Below are 19,812 nucleotides of genomic sequence, written 5' to 3'. Positions count from 1 at the left end.
TATGATAATGCTTTGAAAGTTTGCTCTCCTTCCTGGATTTACTTATACCTCAAATAGGCAGACCTTCACACACTGGTCTTCGTTATGCTTGTGGAAAAGTCCTCTAATCTTTAGATCATCATTATTTTTATTCAATAACTTAGAGGTTTATTGGAAAACAGTCCTTGTGTACACCAGAAAGAAATGGGACATTTTCAGGAATACTCACTCTAAAACTGGAATCAAGCATATGACTGGTTGAAATTGATAAATTTGATTCTCTTAGAAATATTTTTTAATACAGAATGCACTTTAGCAGCAACAATGAATAATAATAATGGCTAATGGTTATAAAATGATTATTCTCTGCTAGAGAGTGTTCCAAGTATTTCATATTTATTAAACCATTCAATTCCAAAACAACCAGATGATGTAGGTACTACTAATATTTATGACTTACACATGAGGAAACTAAGAGAGAAGTTAGGTTGTGGCTGACCTTTAACAAGGTCGACTAGCTATCGAGTGGCAGAGCCAGAATTGAAATCCAGGCTGTCTGGACCCAGAATTCTTGTCTGTCTATGACAAGACTGTCCCAGTGGTTACTTGTCTATTTCACAAATAACACATGAAAAAAAATATCGACAATAGTAAAGCTAAACTTTATAATAATAATTAAACCCTAAATTAACAAATCTATAATTGCAGAGGGAGTCTTCAGATGGGCAGAGAAAGGCTCTTTGTTCATAGTACAATAGGCAAATTATCTCCAATTTTTTTCAACATGGGTTTCCAGTGTGATTGGATGTATATAAGAAGTCAGCTTGAGTCACAGAGTGCATATGTTGAAGTCTTAATGCCTGTTACCTCAGAATGTGACCTTATTTGGAGATAGTGCCTCTAAAGGGGTAGCTAAGTTAAAATGAAAAGTCACTGGGGAGGGGTGTCCCTAATCCCATATGATTGGCGTCCTTATAGAAAGTGAGATTAAATGTAGACACTCAGAAGAAAGACCAGGTAGGGACCCAGGGAGAGGTGCCATCAGTAAGCCAAGGAGAGAGGCCCCAGAAGAAACCAGCCCTGCTCACACAATGGTGTCAGACTTCCAGCCTCCAGAACTGTGAGGAAATAAATTTCTGTTGTTTAATCCAGCCTCCCAGTCTGTGTTTCTTTTTTTTAAAATTTTTAAAATATTTTATTTTATTTATTTATTTGGCTGCACTGGGCATTAGTTGCGGCATGTGAACTCCTAACTGCAACATGTGGAATCTGCTTCTCCCACCAGGGACTGAACCTGGGCCTCCTGTGCTGGGAGTGTGGGGTTTAGCCACTGGACCATTAGGGAAGTCGCTGATCTGTGTTTCTTTGTTCTGGTAGGCCTAGGAAACTAATCAGAGAAGGCAATGGCACCCCACTCCAGTACTCTTGCCTGGAAAATCCCATGGACGGAGGAGCCTGGTAGGCTGCAGTCCAAGGGGTCGCAAAGAGTCGGACATGACTGAGCGACTTCACTTTCACTTTTCACTCTTTTGCATTGGAGAAGGAAATGGCAACCCACTCCAGTGTTCTTGCCTGGAGAATCCCAGGGATGGGGTCCCATGGAGTCGGACATGACTGAAGTGACTTAGCAGGAAACTAATACAGTAGTTGTCTTTACCATTCTGGGCTGCTATTACAAGAATACTATAGACTGGCTGGCTTAAACAGCAGACGTTTATTTCTCATGGTTCTGGAGGCTGGGAAGTCTGAGATGAGTGTCAGCAGATCTATTTCTGGTGAGAAGCCTCTTTCTGGTTTCCTCACATGGTGGAGAGAGAGAGAGTTTAAATTTTTTATTCAGTTGCTAAGTTGTGTCTGACTCTTCATCCATTTATAAGGGCACCAGTCCCATCATGGGGACTAATTATTTCATCCAAACCTATTTACCTTCCCAAAGTTTCACCTCCAGATACCATCATGTTGGGGATTAAGGCTTCAACAGATGAAAGTCCATAGCAGTAACCCAGGAAGAAAAAGATTGTACAATTTAAGGGGTTTTCTAATATAAAACCCAGTAGGAAAAAAACATGTCACAATTTTCTATTGATCATTGGCCCAAACTATAATTTACTTAGAATGTATTTTACTGTGATGTGGGGTGTGTGTAGTCACATGACTTGTTCTGGATGTGGGTAGATAGGACAGTCTTCTTGGTGATTAGAAGAATTCTACTGGCTCATGTTTCCCACCAAATATATAAATATATCCATTATTATTCCATTAGCTCCTGCCTCCCTGGAGAGGTGGAGTGATAATAGGTATATACAGGGCTTCCGTGGTGGCTCAGATGGTAAAGAATTTCCCTGCAATGTGGGAGACCTGGGTTTGATACCTGGGTTGGAAAGATCCCCTGGAGGAGAGCATGGCAACCCATTCCAGTATTCTTGCCTAGAGAATCCCCATGGGCAGAGGAGCCTGGTGAGCTACAGTCCATGGTGTTGCAAAGAGTTGGACACAACTCAGTGACTAAGCACAGCACAGGTATTAACATATCACTGATATATCTGTTACTGCCAGCAAAGTTCTGTCTAGTCAAGCTGTGGTTTTTCCATTGGTCATGTATGGATGTGAAAGTTCGACCATAAAGAAAGCTGAGGGCTTTTGAACTGTGGTGTTGGAGAAGACTCTTGAGAGTCCCTTGGATTGCAAGGAGATCAAACCAGTTAATCCTAAAGGAAATCAGTCCTGATTTATTGGAAGGACTGATGCTGAAGCTGAAGCTCCAATACTTTGGCCACCTGATGTGAAGAACTGACTCACTGGAAAAGACCCTGATGCTGGGAAAGATTGAAGGCAGGAGGAGAAGGGGACGACAGAGGATGAGATGGTTGGATGGCATCACCTACTCAGTGGACATGAGTTTGACCAAGTTCCAGAAGTTGGTGATGGACAAGGAAGCCTGGCGTGCTGCATGCTGCAGTCCGTGGGATTGCAAAGAGTTGGACATGACTGAGCACCTGAACCGAACTGAACACCTGTTATCACTCCACCTGAGCTTGAAATTGCTATTGGTATCATGGTCATCCTCTAGAAAATTCTTGTTAAAAAGGGCCTGAGTAAAAGGTAGGGGGCAATATATTTGTTATGAAAGGGTGGGCTAGTTTTTGGGTGAACTGACCATTCCTTGCTAGAATTAAAAAATTGGGAAATGAGATTTTGTGGGAGGTGGATGTCAACAGTCCTGGGAAATACTAGGTTGAGATGAATGTGTAGGCAATGGCTCCCAATCTATTCCTTCATTTGACAAATACTTTGGAGCTTTGCTTTGAGCAAGGCTTTGTGCTGCCTGCTGAGGATACAGCTGCGCCCATGACAGAGGCAGCCACTGCATTCAAAAAGTGTGCGTTCTCATCGTTGTTGAAAATGTTGAAAAGTGCAGGCCGTGAAAGTGAAAGTTGCTCAGTTGTGTCCATGGGATTCTCCAGGCCAGAATACTGGAGTGGGTAGCCTTTCCCTTCTCCAGGGGTTCTTCCAAACCCAGATCTCCTGCATTGCTGGTGGATTCTTTACCAGCTGAACCACAAGGGAAGCCTGTGCAAGCCATAGTTGGTTACTTAATTCTAACTGTCGCCAGTCCTATGTCAGGAAAGAGGCTGGAGAGAGTGAAAAATAATCTTTCTTAATTCATTGTATTGCTGAAGGTTGGCGTCATCTTTTAGTCCATGTTGTCCAGTGTGAAAAACACTAGCCACAGGTATCTACTGAAGTGAAAATAAATAAAATTAAAGAGAATTGTGTATTCCATCTTCATGGCACTAGTCACATTTCAGTTGCTCAGTAGCCACATATGCTTTGTAACTGTTATATTGGACAGTAGAGATATAGAATATTTCCATCATTGCAGAAAGGTTCTTTAGCAAACATTGTCTGGGCTACAGAGTTATACCAGAATTACAAAGTAAAGTAAGAGAGTCCTTCACTGTTAATTCCTTAGAGAATAGAAGATATCTGTATCTATTTCTTTACATATATATAGACAAAAGATATCTATCTGGAACAAAATAGCCCACTTTTGGCTGCAGGGCAAGGTACGAATCTCATGTTAGTCTGGTCTTCAAAATGAGGAATGGGGCTTGGTTTTAAACTAGAGATAGATTTCCTTTTCCTTTAGTATTATGAATGTTGAGGTTTAGCATTCTTAGGGTTTTCATTTTTATATTTATGAGCAATTTGTCTGTAGTAACTACAGTCTTTGATATTTTTTCCTTTTTATTTAAAAAAACCTGACTATATAATATAAACCTTCTGTGGTTTATAGAGATTAGAAATGTTGGAAACTATTCCTTTAAAATAATCTAGCAGCGCTTGGACCCTCCACAGCTGGGAGAACTAATGTCAACTTTACCACAGCCAAGCTCCCCTTTTCCAAGTACAAGGGAAAAAAGAAGAGGCTGAAATGTGGGTAGAGAAGAAGGAAATCCGCTGTGATGGTTCAGTGCCCTTGAACTTGACATTAGGGGAAGACTTTATTAAAAACTATGCAACCTGAAACTGAGGATTAAAAAAAATAATATGTCGTGGTGGGGGATATGCTTCTGTTGCCGCTCCTAAAGGTCACCCTTTAAAGGGAGCTGAGACGGCTGCCAGGATCCATTGATTTCTCTCAGTGCTGAAACATCGTCTGGCAGGTGTCAGCCTGGCTGCTCCAACACATAAATATGGAAAGTTAAAGGACAAGGAAGAATGGCTCAGGGGATAGCGCTAGGAGATGGCTAGAATGTGTTGGTGTTTGTTCTGAATAGATATGACGTACATTTTTACATAAGCAGCACAATGAACATGCCTCTATGAAATAAACAGATACTTTCCTTAGAGGAATGCAGCTTCTGAAGTCTCCAGGGTAACCAAGGTTTAAAGCCCTGTCTAGGTATATGCAGTTCCTTTAGTTTGTCTCTGATGAGGTTGTTTTGCCTTGTTAAGTAGGTCATTTTCCTTAATGACCATAACACTGCTTTTAGTTTTCTTGTACTCATCTTCACTTTCCCCTGCACTCCAACCGTGAACAGCCCTCTGCAGTTCTCCAAATATCCTCTGGCTGTTCCTGCCTGCTGAGGGTGATTTTACTCAGAGGCTAACCTTTATGATTTTTTTCAAGTTTCTCAGAAAACGAGGAAAGAGGGGTAAAGAAGGGATGTTGTCCCCAGGGACAGTCATGGGGATTTTCCAAGGCGCCATGTGGAGGGAGCCATTCCTATCTTGGTGCTTTTCTCATTTCCATTTGGGTTCCAAATCTGAGGTGCTAACATTCATGCTGCACTATTAACAAATTAAAAATGATAGAACTGTTTCCTAAAAAGATAGGCAACTGAGGAAAACTGGTTTTAGCTGGTATGGTGTGTGTGTGTGTGTGCGCACGCGCACGCGTGTGTGTGAGTGTGTGTGTGTGTGGCGGTCTGTTCTTAACCCCTTTGTACACTGGTGGTTGTAAAACTAACCCTTGCCCTCCCCTCTCCCATGCTATTTCTGGTGTTGGTGGTGCTTCAGGCACAGTAGGATGGGAGAAGGGTAAAGAGAAACGTCCATGGGGTTGTTGTTCCGTCACTAAGTCTTGTCCGGCTCTGTGTGACCCCATGGACTGCAGTACGCCAGGCTTCTCTGTCCTTCACTGTCTCCTGGAGTTTGCTCAGACTCATGTCCGTAGAGTCAGTGATGCCATCCAACCATCTCATCCTCTGTCGTCCCCTTTTCCTCCTGCCCTCAATCTTTCCCAGCATCAGAGTCTTTTCCAACGAGTCACCTCTTTGCATCAGGTGGCCAAACTATTGGAGCTTCAGCATCAGTCCTTCCATTGAATATTCTGGGTTGATTTCCTTTAGGATTGGCTGGTTTGATTTCCTTCAACCCACATCATAAATGTATAATGATAATATGTCCTGAATGCTAAATCATGCTAATAACCCCTTTCAAGTAGAGGAAAAATCTTTATGTCTTAGAGCCATAAACAAATTATTTAAACTTGAGAGCTTTATATCATATTAGGTTAAGTTATGCATGTTAAAATTCTCCAAACAGCAAGTATAAAGTAACTGCCTTATACATGAAAGAGACATTGCTATTTTAACCTACTTATGTGAAACAAATGTATTGAACCTTTTACAATTAGTTTTTTCTCCTTTCACCAAATTGAGAAAGCAGATAGCTTTCTTTTTTTTTTTTTTTTTTGCTTTGAAGAGCCATGACTGGTTTAAGATTTTGCTGGGAAAGGTATTTTCCATCTAAAATGCTTACATATACTGGTTGGTGACACATGGATTTTTAATTTATGACATTGTAAGTTCTCAGAATTTATTTGAGATCACTCTTACATACTTAGAATGATTGAGGTCCAAATCTACATGGAAGCAGAGGAATAAACAAAATGGTGTTAGAAGGCCGTTTCTAACCATTGGAACAGACTTTGTGGACAGACAGAAGCTTCCTACCTAAGCCCCAAACAAGGGAGCCATCTGGTGGACAATATGAGAACACTTCATTTTTCAGGAGTAGTCGAACACATAGGCCATATGCAATCCCTGCTTTTTAAGTTTTTAGGTACATTTATTGAGATAGTGAAATTAGTATGCTTTACACGTTTAATTGCCGAGCAACTTTCTCACTTCGTACAAATAACAGGCTCTGAAATAAGGACAAGGAACATTAGGATACTATGAAAATCAAATGAGAACAACAATCAATCCAAGAAGTAGAGGCCTTTAGTTATTCCACTTCATGTTTTGTCTTTGTTCTCGCACAGTTCGTTGTTCAGTTTGACTGTGTTTATGCATAAGAAATGGCTCTTATACATACTTTCAGCTCCCCTCCGGCTACTTGACTTCCTATCTCTCTCTTGGCATACACTGCCAAGCTTCTTAATGAGGTTGTTTATACTTGTTGTATCCACTTCCTTGCCTCCCACGCACCCTTAGTCACCTTTAATCTGTCTTCTCCCCCTGACACTCCATTCAACTGTTCTCACCAGAGCCACCAGTCACCTTCTTGCCAGGAGATCTCGTGGCTGTGTGTCAGCTTCTATCTCCCTTCACTACTTGGGAACATTCTCAGGGCTGATCACTCCCTCTTTCTCGCATCACTGCTTCCCTTGATTTAGGGGATATCCTCTGGACATTCCTGGCCTTCCTCTTACATCTCTGGCTTTTCATCTCAGGAATTTTTGCAGGTTACCTTTCCTCTACTCTTCTGTTAAATTCTGGTGTTTCTTAGGGTTCTAGGCTAGGCTCTCTTACTCCATCCTCTCTTTCTGGGTCATACTGTCCATGCAAATGGTTTCTATTGCCCCCTCTATGCTATTGAATCCAACATGCATGTCTCTTCCTACCCTTAGATGACTGCCACTCCCCACCCATCCCTCCCAACTACCTATCAGGTATTGCATTCTGGAGGTCTCTCAGCCATGGAGAGGGCAGCTCAAATTGTGCTCATCTCCACCCACATCTCCTGCCTGCCCTTCACGACACCTCTGCTATTCCTGCTTGAATGAGTGAATGACAACTCTCAGCAAGCCAAATAAAAGTCCTGCGGTAATCCTTGATCTTTTCCGCAAACCTCCACTTCTAAGCAGTTACCAAGCGTCACTGGTCAACCTCCTAAATATCTCCCTAAGAGGTCTCCCTTCCCATAGCTATTGCCTTAGTCATTTATCACTCTGGTTAGTGAAGAACCTTTCCTTCTGCATCTACCCTTGCCCCACTCCAGAACACACCACCTGGGAGGCCTTTCTAAAGGCCTGGTCATGGCCATTCTGCCTTCTTAAAGCTCCACCATGGTTTTCCATGGCTCCTCCTGTAAATGCCTTACCTTCCCCGTGGAGCTCTCTGTGGCCGCCTCCTCTCCAGCTCCGCCTCTCATCACCTTCCTCTTCTGAGCGCTACCCCAGCCACACTGACCTTTCCCCTTGGAGGAACCAGTTGCACTGTCCTGCCGAGCAGTTATAAGGCCTGCCCTCTGCTGTATTAGTGCCCCTGGGACCTTTGCTCACACCCTTGCATCGGGCACTTCACCTGCACCCCAGTTGTGAGCTCAGGTGCCAAGTCTTCAGGAGACCTTTTCTGATGCGGCGACTTCAGCCCCGCGCCCCCACTGCCATCAGGGTTAGGATCTTTGTCACGCGTTTTCCCCAGTCCTCTGTTCTTTCCCTAACAGAGCACTTTTATTGCTTCCTTATTTCTTGCCCACTGGACAGTCTCTCTTATTTAAAATAAGTGAAATTAGTATGCTTTACATGTTTAATTGCCGAGCAACTTTCTCACTTCGTACAAATAACAGGCTCTGAAATAAGGACAAGGAACATTAGGATACTATGAAAATCAAATGATTTTCATAGTAATGAATTTTAACACAGCGATTTTGAATCAAGCCCTAATTAGTAAATGATAGACCCTGGGTATATAAGGTGAACTCAGAGACCATCTCATCCCATTCAGTGTTTAATAGAGGAGGAACTGGCCCCTCACAGGAGTGAATGATGTTCCCAAGGTCACCCCGCTGATTCAGGATGTGCTGGTGTCTTTGCTCTGCACTCATCAGCTATAAGCCCTGTCCTTTCTTTTTGACTGATTCTGGTTTTCGCTACGAGAAGCTTAAGAAAGCCTTAGCTGGGGCAGAAGTGTGCTTTTAACTTTGTTTCAGTAGTTTTTTTTTTTTGGCTTGAGTTACAGGGAACCAGGGACTCATTCAGGCTTTTTTTGGGTGAGACTGTGACAGTGTGGGCAACTCATCTCCTGGGAAGAAGGGGAGCCACAGAATGGGCAGCCTCACCGAACCAAGGCTAGAAGATCATGACAATGCGAGCAGGCTTTAGGGCATTGTGTTATCTTTTCCTCTCTTAGGAACAAGAATTTAGGAATTTTCACTCTAGTGCTGTGGCCTTAGGTTCAGCTCTCTCCTCTCTTTCTTTCCTCTCTTTGCTAGCACCTCTTTTTGTGAGCAACTAACCAAGGCTCACAAAAGTCATACCTTTGACTGTACAACAAACATCCGTATAGTCAAAGTTATGGATTTTCCAGTAGTTATGTATGGACGTGAGAGTTGGACCATAAAGAAGGCTGAGTGTCAAAGAATTGATGCTTTTGAACTGTGGTGTTGGAGAAGACTCTTGAAAGTTCCTTGGACTGCAAGGAGATCCAACCAGTCAATCCTAAAGGAAATCTGTGCAGAATATTCATTGGAAGGACTGATGCTGAAGTTGAATCTCCAGTACTTTGGTCATCTAATATAAAAAGCTGACTCATTGGAAAAGACCCTGATGCTGGGAAAGACTGAAGGCAGGAAGGGAAGGGGAAGACAGAGGACGAGATGGTAGGATGACATCACCAACTCGATGGACATGAGTTTGAGCAAGCTCTGGGTTGATGGTGAAGGATAACGAGGCCTGGTGTGCTGCAGTCCTTGGGGTCGCAAAGAGATAGACGTGACTCAGTGAATGAACAACAACAACAGCTGAGGCTTTTCCAGTTTTCCAGGCCCAATTTCTGAGCGACTTCATCTAGTTGGTTTGACTAATTATTGTCAGTGCTGCCTGGGGTCAGGCCAGTTCATCAGTCACTGGTCCCCTGTTGATGGGCCACTCTTGGCCCAGTGTGATGCTTGGTTTAACCAGTCGTGGCTGGGAGATGGGCTTTTTCTTCCCCAATCTTTTTCTAACTTTATTTTTAATTGAAGGATAATTACAATATTGTGTTGGTTTCTGTCATACATCAACATGGATCAGTCATAGGTATACTTATGTCTCCTCCCTCTTAAGCCTCCCTTCCACCTCCCACCCTATCACACCCCTTAGGTTGTCACAGAGCCCCAGTTTGAGTTACCTGAATTATACATCAAATTGCCACTGGTTATCTATTTTACATATGTTAGTGTATATGTTTCCATGCTACTCTTGGGAGATGGGCTTTAAAGCACAGAGCAAAGCCATCCCGCTCAAGGTCAGCCTGGCACTGTTTTTTTGGAAGGAGTCTGTGGTCTTGGACAAGGTCATGCAAGGCTTGTCAAGTGGAGTTCTGGATCCTTAATTTGGGGATAATTTAAAGCTCCTCTAAAAATGTGGAAGGATTTTTTGGTTTGTATAGCTAAGGCCTAAAAATATACCAGCTACTGAAATATTGAAATTGAAGTTTCTGATAGTTTGATTTTTCAGAGTCATCTATTCTGGGAAGAAATCTGAGGCTTGCTTAGGAAGAGCAGCATGACATTCATAAAACTGAATGGGCTTAGTGAGTGTACAGTGAACTTTTCCAGGCGTCTGTATTTATAAAGTTGATTTAAAAATAAGAATATAAGAGTGATGGTGTTTGACATTCAGAAGAAATGTTTTGACAAGTGTATGTGATGATTTAGTGGTGCGTATTCTGGGGAGTGGACAGGGGTGAGGCTGTGGAGATAAATGTGTGTCTTTAAGGAGGTGGTACTTCTTGCTGAGATCTTGCCTGTGAAGTTTCCCCAGGCACTCTCCTGTCACTCAGGCTTCTGCTCTAACTCACATAGCTGGATCATTATTTTCAAAGGTGCTAGGAATGTGAAACTTGAGTGGATTCGGGATTTTATAAAACATCTGTAAAGTATGTTTTGGTACATTTGAGCAAATTTAAATGCACCGATTTCAGATTAAATGACTGAATGAATGCCAACTTTGTTGGGGACTATGATAGCATTGTGGTTACATAGAATCCTTATTTTCATGATATGCCTTCTGAGGTATACAGGATGAAGTATACACAGACAGATGGATAGCAATAGATAAGTTGATTACACCAACATGACATAATGTGGACAACTGGGAAATTTAGATGCTATTATTTTAACTTTCAAGTAACATGATTTTTGAAATAAACATAAAAAAGCATGAAGAAAATGTGCTGCTAATAGTTTGGTATTGTGGATGGCTTGAGTTTGAGATCTGAAACTTGAGAAAGTCTCAAGCGAGCGCAGGTCTTGACATTTTCTCGGAGTAACAGTAATCTGGTCTTTAACCAAATGTGCTACTGGATTTGGGCCGCCAACAGTGAATACCTCATTAATGACTAAATCTCTAAACAGTCACTGTGGAGGGAGCTGAGTTGGCTGCAGCTCGATTTAACTGTTAATAAAAAGTAGCCCAATTCATTTAATAAAGAAATGTGTGGGGCGTACAAGGTGGTCGACGTTTGCCAGTGTCTTGCTGACAGCTCTTTGGCTGCTGTAACCAACACTGTACCTAGGAGGCATGCCCATGTCAGTGGGAACCCATAGAACCACTGGATAGGCGGGTTCGGCACACGCCGTGATGCACCCCAAAAGGGGACAGTTAACGCCTTTGTTCTACACTTGATCTTAGCCAAAAGGCCGAGAAGCGATAGTTAAAGCCTTTGTAAAAGCATTATGGTTTGACAGAGAATAAAGAATAAGTGTCCCTGGTAGAGGGCAGGTCTAGACCAGATGTAGTGCGTCTGGCATTGGGCTGCAGGGGATGCGGTTCACACAGACAGCAGCGTGAAAGGTGCTCCTGGCGTGGTGCAGCGCGGGGCCAGACGTCACAGGGAGCCGCGCGGGCACCGAATGTCTCAGCGCTGTGACCGCTGAGCAGGTGAGACCATTTTGTGATCTGATGTTCACTCTTTTGTTAATGTATCTATACTCTTATCCTGGCATTTTTGGAGATTTATTTTTTGGGTGAATCAAAAAGCCAATACTTTCAGCAATGCTATCAATAACTTCTTAAACTGAAACCTTACCAAGCGAACTCCAGAATGAATTTTTAAAAATATCCTTCTGATATTAGCAACTACCTCTCTAGGCTCTGTCTGTTCTGAGGTTTGAGGCATCCTACATCTTTCAGGCCATTGTAGATAATCTTTTTAAAATGAAAATTGCATGAATTGGCCAAACAGAGGTTTTTTTTTTTTTTTTCATTTATTTTTATTAGTTGGAGGCTAATTACTTTACAATATTGTAGTGGGTTTTGTCATACATTGACATGAATCAGCCATGGAAAAACAGAGGTTTTTATATTAGAGAAGCTCGCACTGTGTTTGGCTTGTAGCACTCAAGAGAGTCATTCATTATACAAGGAATGTTAATTTGAGATATTATGATATATTTTTTGTGATGATGGCCATCTGTTACTAAAGTTTCATTTAAAGTACAATTAATAGCCGTTGTCACCTTTCTAAAGTTGATGTTACTCTCTTGTCCTTCTAACTCAGCTGTTGACAAAAGGCAGATGATCACGATGCTGGGAAGCAAAGAGCAGGCAAATCAACAGGCAGTGGCTTCTTGTTGTTTTATTGAATGGTTCTTTGTCAAAATGCCTGCAAGAGAATTCTCAGGATATCAGTATCACCGCACAAACATAAAGTCATAAAGCTTTCTGCACTGGAATCATATTTTTAAAGTTTAGCTCGGGGTTTTCTATTATTCAGCTCACTGGTATTGAAGCAATTTTGTTGACATTTTCTATAAGTGGATTAGGCTCAGAGTCATTTGCCCAAAGCAGACAGATGGCTTCTTAAACAGAGTACCCTTGCAGAAATCTATCTTCTGGTATCTTCAGAAATATAACAGGTCTGTCACAAAAGATAATGTTTGTCATTAATTTTTTTTTGGTGACAGATGATTTCAGTTCATTTTAAATTTCTCATCTGGCTTAAATGAAACAGCTGTTTTTTTATTTCAGTAGTGAGCAGTGCTTCCACGTTTTATACTGAACAATGTTGTAACTGCTAAATTACAAAAAATAAACTTTCGGGGGTGGGGGGGAGGATAGGGTCTGGGATTCTCCAAGGTAAGTTCCCACATGAATGCAATTGTTACTCTTTTTATTTTAAACATTATGAGATTTTTCATGGGGCTAATGGGCGATCAATCCTGAATTTTATTCTCAATAATGGTTTATTTCCCCTGACTTTACCAACTTGCTTTTTTTAAGCTTCAAATTACCTTATGTTTCGTTACATTTTAGAAGGTAAAATACAGTAGACATCTATAACATCTATAGATGTTTATATATATAATGGTACTGATAGTGAAACATTGCATTTACTGAAAGCTTTAAATTTTCGATTTATAAAGTAATAGTAATAGCTAACAATCTTTAGAGTTTACCATGTATGCCAGGCATTGTTCTAAACTATTCACATGTATTATCTCTCTTAATCTTGCTTTTAAACCTGGAGATGGGTACAATTATCATAGTCATTTTACGGATGAGGAAACTGAGGCATCAAATGACCTTGCTAATACTTGGTGGATTTTCATTCCTGGAGAAGGAAATGGCAACCCACTCCAGTATTCTTGTCTGGAAAATCCCATGGATGGAGGAGCCTGATAGGCTACAGTCCACGGGGTTGCAAAGAGTTGGACACGACTGAGCGACTTCACTTTCATTCAAGGAATCTGACAGGTGGTGCAGTGTTCTTTAAAATGAAAACCAATCATCTTCTCCACACTTTCCCTACTCATGAATCTTCTATCATTGCTTCTGTATTGCAGATTTCTGAAAATTTGGCTGAGATTAAAATTATTATATTATTCCAAACTCTGTACCTATATTGAAGGAAAAGGTCAGATATCAAAGTATGAGCACCAATGTAGTATTTATGCTAAGGACATTCACCAGGTTTTCTCAAAGGACTTTTTATTCTTTTTTAAACCAAAAAAGTCTTAAGCTATTTTCTCCTTCTCTACATTTCTAAAATCTATTAGATGACATGTGCAGCATAGCATGTAATGTACCTAAATACAAAGAAAAATAATGCAGTGAAGAAAAACCATCTGTTGTCCTGGGAAGGAGACGTTATTAGTTATTTCCCTCATGCTTGTTTTTGTGTGAACCTGGGCAATATATTTATTTAGCTATCTTGAGTCCATTTAATCATCTATGTAGTTATGAAAACATTATAGCTATCCTTCAAAAATTTTAAATAATGACTAAGAGCGCTTACTGGGTGGAACAGAATGACACTGTCACTAAATTAAACTTTATTGAGCATTTTCCACTTTCAATGTTTTTTTTCCCAGTTTAAATTTCAAGGAAACAAATAAATTCTAAGTAATGAAATATAAGGAAAAATGGGATATGTCAGACAATTGTGGTGCTGTGTCATAGAGGCAGTATACTTCTAGACCAATCTCCTGTGCTGTCTGTGTCTGTAAGACTGTAGGAGGATTAAAGACTCAAGGTGAGCATCAAGAGATCCTCACATCGTGTTTCACTGATTATAAGATGCCAGGAAAGAAATGAAGATGCCTCTCCATCTTTCAAGTTGTTCAGTTGTCACTTTCACAGGGAAGCCTTGACTGATACCCAAGACTGCCTGTTCTTGCAGCATCACGTTCCTTTAAGCATGTAGCACAACTTGCAATTAGGCATAAATTTGTGTTTGTGACTTTTTGATTTATGCCTGTATCCCTTACTGGACTTAAGTTTTATGTGGCCGGGGGTCATCTGTGCTCAACATGTTGTCCCCAGATTCTGGCCTGATGGTTCTTAACAGGCACAGTAGTGCCCCCTAAAGGGTGTTTAAGAGCATTGCAGAGGTGACTTTGGGAGGGAGGGGGATTCTCCTGCCGTTTAGTGGGAGAGGCCAGGAATGTTGGCTTTCCTACACTGTGAAGGATGGTGCAAAACAATGAAGAATTGCTCTATGTCCTGCAAGACTTTCTCGAGTCCTGCCTGACTGCACGCTCTAAGATACAAATCAGAGGACTTTTGTAAATGATTGTTTAACAAGAAGTTATGTGAAAGGCCCAGTGCATGAGAAAGGGAGAGTTACTGAGAGGTAAGGTGAAATGAATAAAGATATTGTTTCCAAAGTATTGAATAATGTATTCACTCTGGGCATTCTGTCGACCTGATTGTATAATTGCTATAATTGTAACATTGGAACAAACTGAAGTGAGATATTGGCTTTGATTTGATATTTTGTTATTACTGATAATCCATGATAAGCCTTCCACAGTATCCTGTGAATTAGAAGTGGATATTATCAACCACAAGAAAAATGTCCTTTAAGGTTCTTTTGAAGATTTGGCACATTTGATGGGGTGTATGGAACATTATTTACCTCTTCACTTGTGGGATTATCACATTTTTCTCCATGGTGAGATTCTGTACTTATCTTGACGTATTATCCCTATCTTAATTAAGATCATTTCCTTCCTTCTTTTATTATATGTAAGCGAGTCTGGTCTGTTGCCATTATTTGTTGATACACTAGTATCTATGTGGTACATCACATTGTCATTTTCCTGTATCTTATGTGTGTAGAAAGGCATCTGGTCCTGTTATCTCTCTTTTAAATATAAATGAATCATATTAAGTAAGTGCAAGTATCTATCTGCCTCATTCTGGTTTCCTGAATACCTGCTTGGGTGTTTACATGTTGAAATGCAAATTATTTTGTTTTCAATGACCATTCTTATTTTGGGCGGTGTATATAGCTCAGTGGTAAAGAAGCCGCCTGCAATGCAGGAGACCCCAGTTCAATTCCTGGGCTGGGAAGATCCTCTGGAGAAGGGATAGGCTACCCACTCCAGTATTCTTAGGCTTTCCTGTGGCTCAGCTGGTAAAGAATCTGCCTGCAATGTGGGAGACCTGGGTCCATGGAGTCGCAGAAAAGAGTTGGACATGACTGACCGACTGAACAACAGTCATCTATTATTAGTCTTTTATTTGGAGGAGGACATGGCCACCCACTCCAGGATTCTTGCCTGGAGAGTCCCCATGGACAGAGGAGCCTGGTGTTTTTCAGCCCACGGGGTCACACAGAGTCGGACACGACTGAGCGACTATGCACACAACACAGTCTTTTATTTCTAGACTCAATTTTGTTCCATTGGTCTATGTGTCTTTTTATGACAGTACCATACTGTTGTTATTAGCTTTGTAATATAGTTTGAAATCAGATGTTTGAAGTCAGATGCCTCCAACTTTGTTCTCTCTCAGGATTGCTTTGGCTATTTGGGATCTTTTTTGTTCCATATGAATTTTAGGATTATTTTTCTCTTCTTGTGAAAAATGCCACTGGAATTTTGGTAGGGATCACATTGAATCTATGGGTGGTTTTGGGTAGTATGACCATCTTAATAATTTTAATTCTGATCCATGATCATGGGATATCTTCCCATTTATTTGTCTTATCTTCAGTTTCTTTTATCAGCGCCTTTAGTCCTCAGCATACAGATCTTTCACCTCCTATGTTAAATCTATTCCTAAGTATTTTATTATCTTTGATGCTATTGTAAATGGAATTATTTTATTTCTTTCTCTTTCCGATAGTTTGTTGTAGGTGTATAGAAATACAACTGATTATATTTTTATGTTGATTTTGTATCCTGCACCTTGACTGAATTCACTGATCAGTTCTAAAGGTTTTTACGGAGTCTTTAGGAGTTTCTGTATAAAACATCAGGTCATCATCTTGCTTCTTCCTTTCCAACTTGGATGCCTTTTATTCCTTTTTCTTGCCTAGTTGCTCGGTAAAGTCTTCTAATACCATGCTGAATAGAAACAGTACGAGTGGGCAGTCTTGTCTTGTTCCTGATCTTAGAAGAAAAGCTTTCAACCTTTTACTGTTGACAGTTAGAACCAGACAGGAGACAATGGACTGGTTCCAAAATGGGAAAGGATTATGTTAAGATTGTATACTGTCAAAAAAAAAAAAAAAAAAAGATTGTATACTGTCACTCTGCTTATTTAACTTATATGCAGAGTATATCATGCGAAATGCTGGGCTGAATGTAGCACAAACTGGAATCAAGATTTCAGGGAGAAATATCAATAACCTAGATATACAGATGAGACCACTCTTATGGCAGAAAGTAAAGAGGAACTGAAAAGCCTCTTGATGAAAGTGAAAGAGGAGATTAAAAAAGCTGGCTTAAAACTCAACATTCAAAAAACTAAGATCATGGCATCTGGTCCCATCACTTCACGGCAAGTAGATGGGGAAACAGTGACAGACTTTATTTTCTTGGGCTCCAAAATCACTGCAGCTGGTGACAGTAGCCATGAAATTAAAAGACGCTTGCTCCTTGGAAGAAAAGCTCTGACGAACCTAAACAGCATATTAAAAAGCAGAGACATTACTTTGCTGACAAAGATCTGTCTAGTCAAAACTATGGTTTTTCCAGTAGTCATGTATGGATGTGAGAGTTGGACCATAAAGAAAGCTGAGTGCCAACGAATTAATGCTTTTGAACTGTGGTGTTGGAGAAGACTCTTGAGATTCCCTTGGACTGCAAAGAGATCCTATCATCAGTCAATCCTAAAGAAAATCAGCCCTGAATATTCATTGGAAGGACTGATGCTGAAGCTGAAGCTCCAATACTTTGGATATCTGACTCACTGGAAAAGACCCTGATGCTGGGAAAGATTGAAGGCAGGAGGTGAAGGGGACGACAGAGGATGAGATGGTTGGATGGCATCATCGACTGGATGGACATGAGTTTGAGCAAGTTCTGGGAGCTGGTGGTGGATAGGGAAGCCTGGTGTGCTGCAGTCCATGGGGTCACAAAGAGTCAGACACGATTGAGCGACTGAACTGAACTGAACTGATGGTGTTACCTGTGGGCTTCTCACATATGTCCTTTTGTATATTGAAGTACATTCCATATGTACTCAATTTATTGAGAGTTTTGTCATGAAATGATGTAGAATTTTGTCAAATGATTTTTATGTATCTGTTGAAATAATCGTATAATTTTTTATTTCATTCTGTTAAAGTGATGCAATTATGTTATTATTAGTGAATAGTATTTAAATAATGTTAAACTACTTCATTTACATATAGGACTGTATATGTTTAAGTGTATTAGTCAACTCAGTCATGTTTGACTCTTTGTGACCCCATGGAGCCCACCAGGCTCCTCCATCCATGGAATTCTCCAGGCAAGAATACTGGAGTGAGTAGCCATTCCTTTCTCCAGGGGATCTTCCTGACCCAAGGCTCAAACCCAGGTCTTCTGCACTGCAAACAGATTCTTTACTGCCTGAGCCAGCAAGGAAGCTCAGTACTCTCTCTCTCTCTATCTCTCTCTATATATATATGCATACTCACACAATGACACAATAATTGTCTACTGTATATTGAAAACTACTTTAAAAAAACATGGTTAATACAAAGGTTATTTGAGAAAGACGTGTGGAAAAAGAAAATCTTATTTACCAGGTCTTAAAAGATATATTATCAAATTTAACTTTCAAACATAGTTTTCATTATGTTGACTATTAATAGAGTATGACTTCATATGTTTTAGAACCTTTTGTATGGTTGTTATTAAACAAGTCATTCTGTTTTATTCTTTAATGTTGTATGGCATTGAATTATTATAAAAAATTTTTTTGAACTATCTTCTACATTTTGTAAATTATTCTTCTTTCAGATCTAGGTTCTCAGATACTAAAAATACTTACTTAGGTTCTGTTTCCATAATCTTCAGAGATATTTGATTAATTGGAGTTCTGACAAATACAAAAATGTGTCATAAGGATAATTAAAAAAACTGAACTGTATAAATGTTATAAAATCTAATGTCCAATGTAGTTCACTTTTTTCTTCCTATAAAAAGGAAATAGTTTAATTGCTTTATGTGATAAAGATTTGAAAAAGAGTGTTTTTTCTTTTTTTTTTAAGTTCAAAGTTTCAGGAGAAGAGAAACACAAAAAGTTCCATTAAGTCAATACCCTTAGACCAGAACTACTCTTCAACTATTCATCTATATTTCTTGAATGTTCATAGGATAAAAATTCCAATTTTTAAGAGGCAAGTAGGATGCAGTTGAATATTTGGTGGACAAGGTCTTGAAAAATAATAAATCTGAGTATTGATAACTTTATGCAAAGAGAACTTCTGTTTTTGTGCACTAGAGGTATTCTGTACATAATTTCCCTGTGGCTGCATCTCTGTGCCTGTTACTCTCGCTAACATGTTGTATACATTCCCTACATAACTAGGCTTTCATTCTGGAGAGCAAGAATCCCAGGCCATCTTTGCACAGTTTTACCCAATATTTCAGTAGTGTAACATCAAGAGAAATATATCTGTTTTGACAACAACACATTTTTTATTAGCTATTTTAATTTCTCAAATAAAGGACACTGTAATAGTTGTGTGTTTCTCCTTGGAGCAAAACACTTACACCTTTTAGATGATACAGAGATTCCTCAGAAGCATGTTTTTGAACAGTTATTCACTGTGCACATCCCACTACAATATGGTCATGTCCACCAAATGGAGCTGGGACAAATAAAGAGGTACTAACACCATCATACTGTCTGTGGCCAATTTTTGCTGCAGTATTATCCAGGGGTGACTCTAGCTGTGAGTGTGGACACTCACATGGGTAGAATTTCAGGGGAATCTGTCTGCCACTGAGTGTGTGATGGCAAATAGCCACACCAGCCTGCCTGGAGACAGTGTTGCATTTGTTTATGGATGTCGTCGTGAGTACGTGAGGGCCTCTCCATCCCCAGAGTCTTGATTAACTGCTTTAAATACCTGTGGTGTACTCTGAGACAACCCACGCCTTTCCTTCACACATGGCAAGGACACCAGCTGTAATGTTTGACTGCTCTTTCGTGCACCAATATTGCAGGGATTAGTGCAGTTCATGGGAAATGGATATTAAAGACCATGGAGGTCTTTTGTAAGTTACTCTGCCAGAATGTAGCCAAAACTATTTTAGACTGTTTTCAAACAGTCAAGGGAAACTGCATTTCTTAGTATGAACAGGAATAACACAAATTCTAAACGTCTTTTGATAGATGATAAAATATATTGTTATATATAGCTAATAGCTGACTCGTATTTAGAATTCTAGCCC

General features: G+C 40.3%; 1 protein-coding gene and 1 pseudogene across 2 annotated transcripts in view; one reads left to right on the top strand and one right to left on the bottom strand.

Annotated features, from left to right (window-relative positions):
- PLCL1 (phospholipase C like 1 (inactive)) overlaps nucleotides 1-19,812 on the top strand; it is a 351,515-nt gene that overhangs the window by 324,985 nt on the left and 6,718 nt on the right. The window lies entirely within an intron of this gene.
- LOC122699028 lies at nucleotides 11,211-11,346 on the bottom strand (annotated as a pseudogene).

Source organism: Cervus elaphus, chromosome 8, assembly GCF_910594005.1.
Source record: "Cervus elaphus chromosome 8, mCerEla1.1, whole genome shotgun sequence".
Classification (NCBI taxonomy): Eukaryota; Metazoa; Chordata; class Mammalia; order Artiodactyla; family Cervidae; genus Cervus; species Cervus elaphus.
This window is presented reverse-complemented; position numbering and strand designations above follow the sequence as displayed.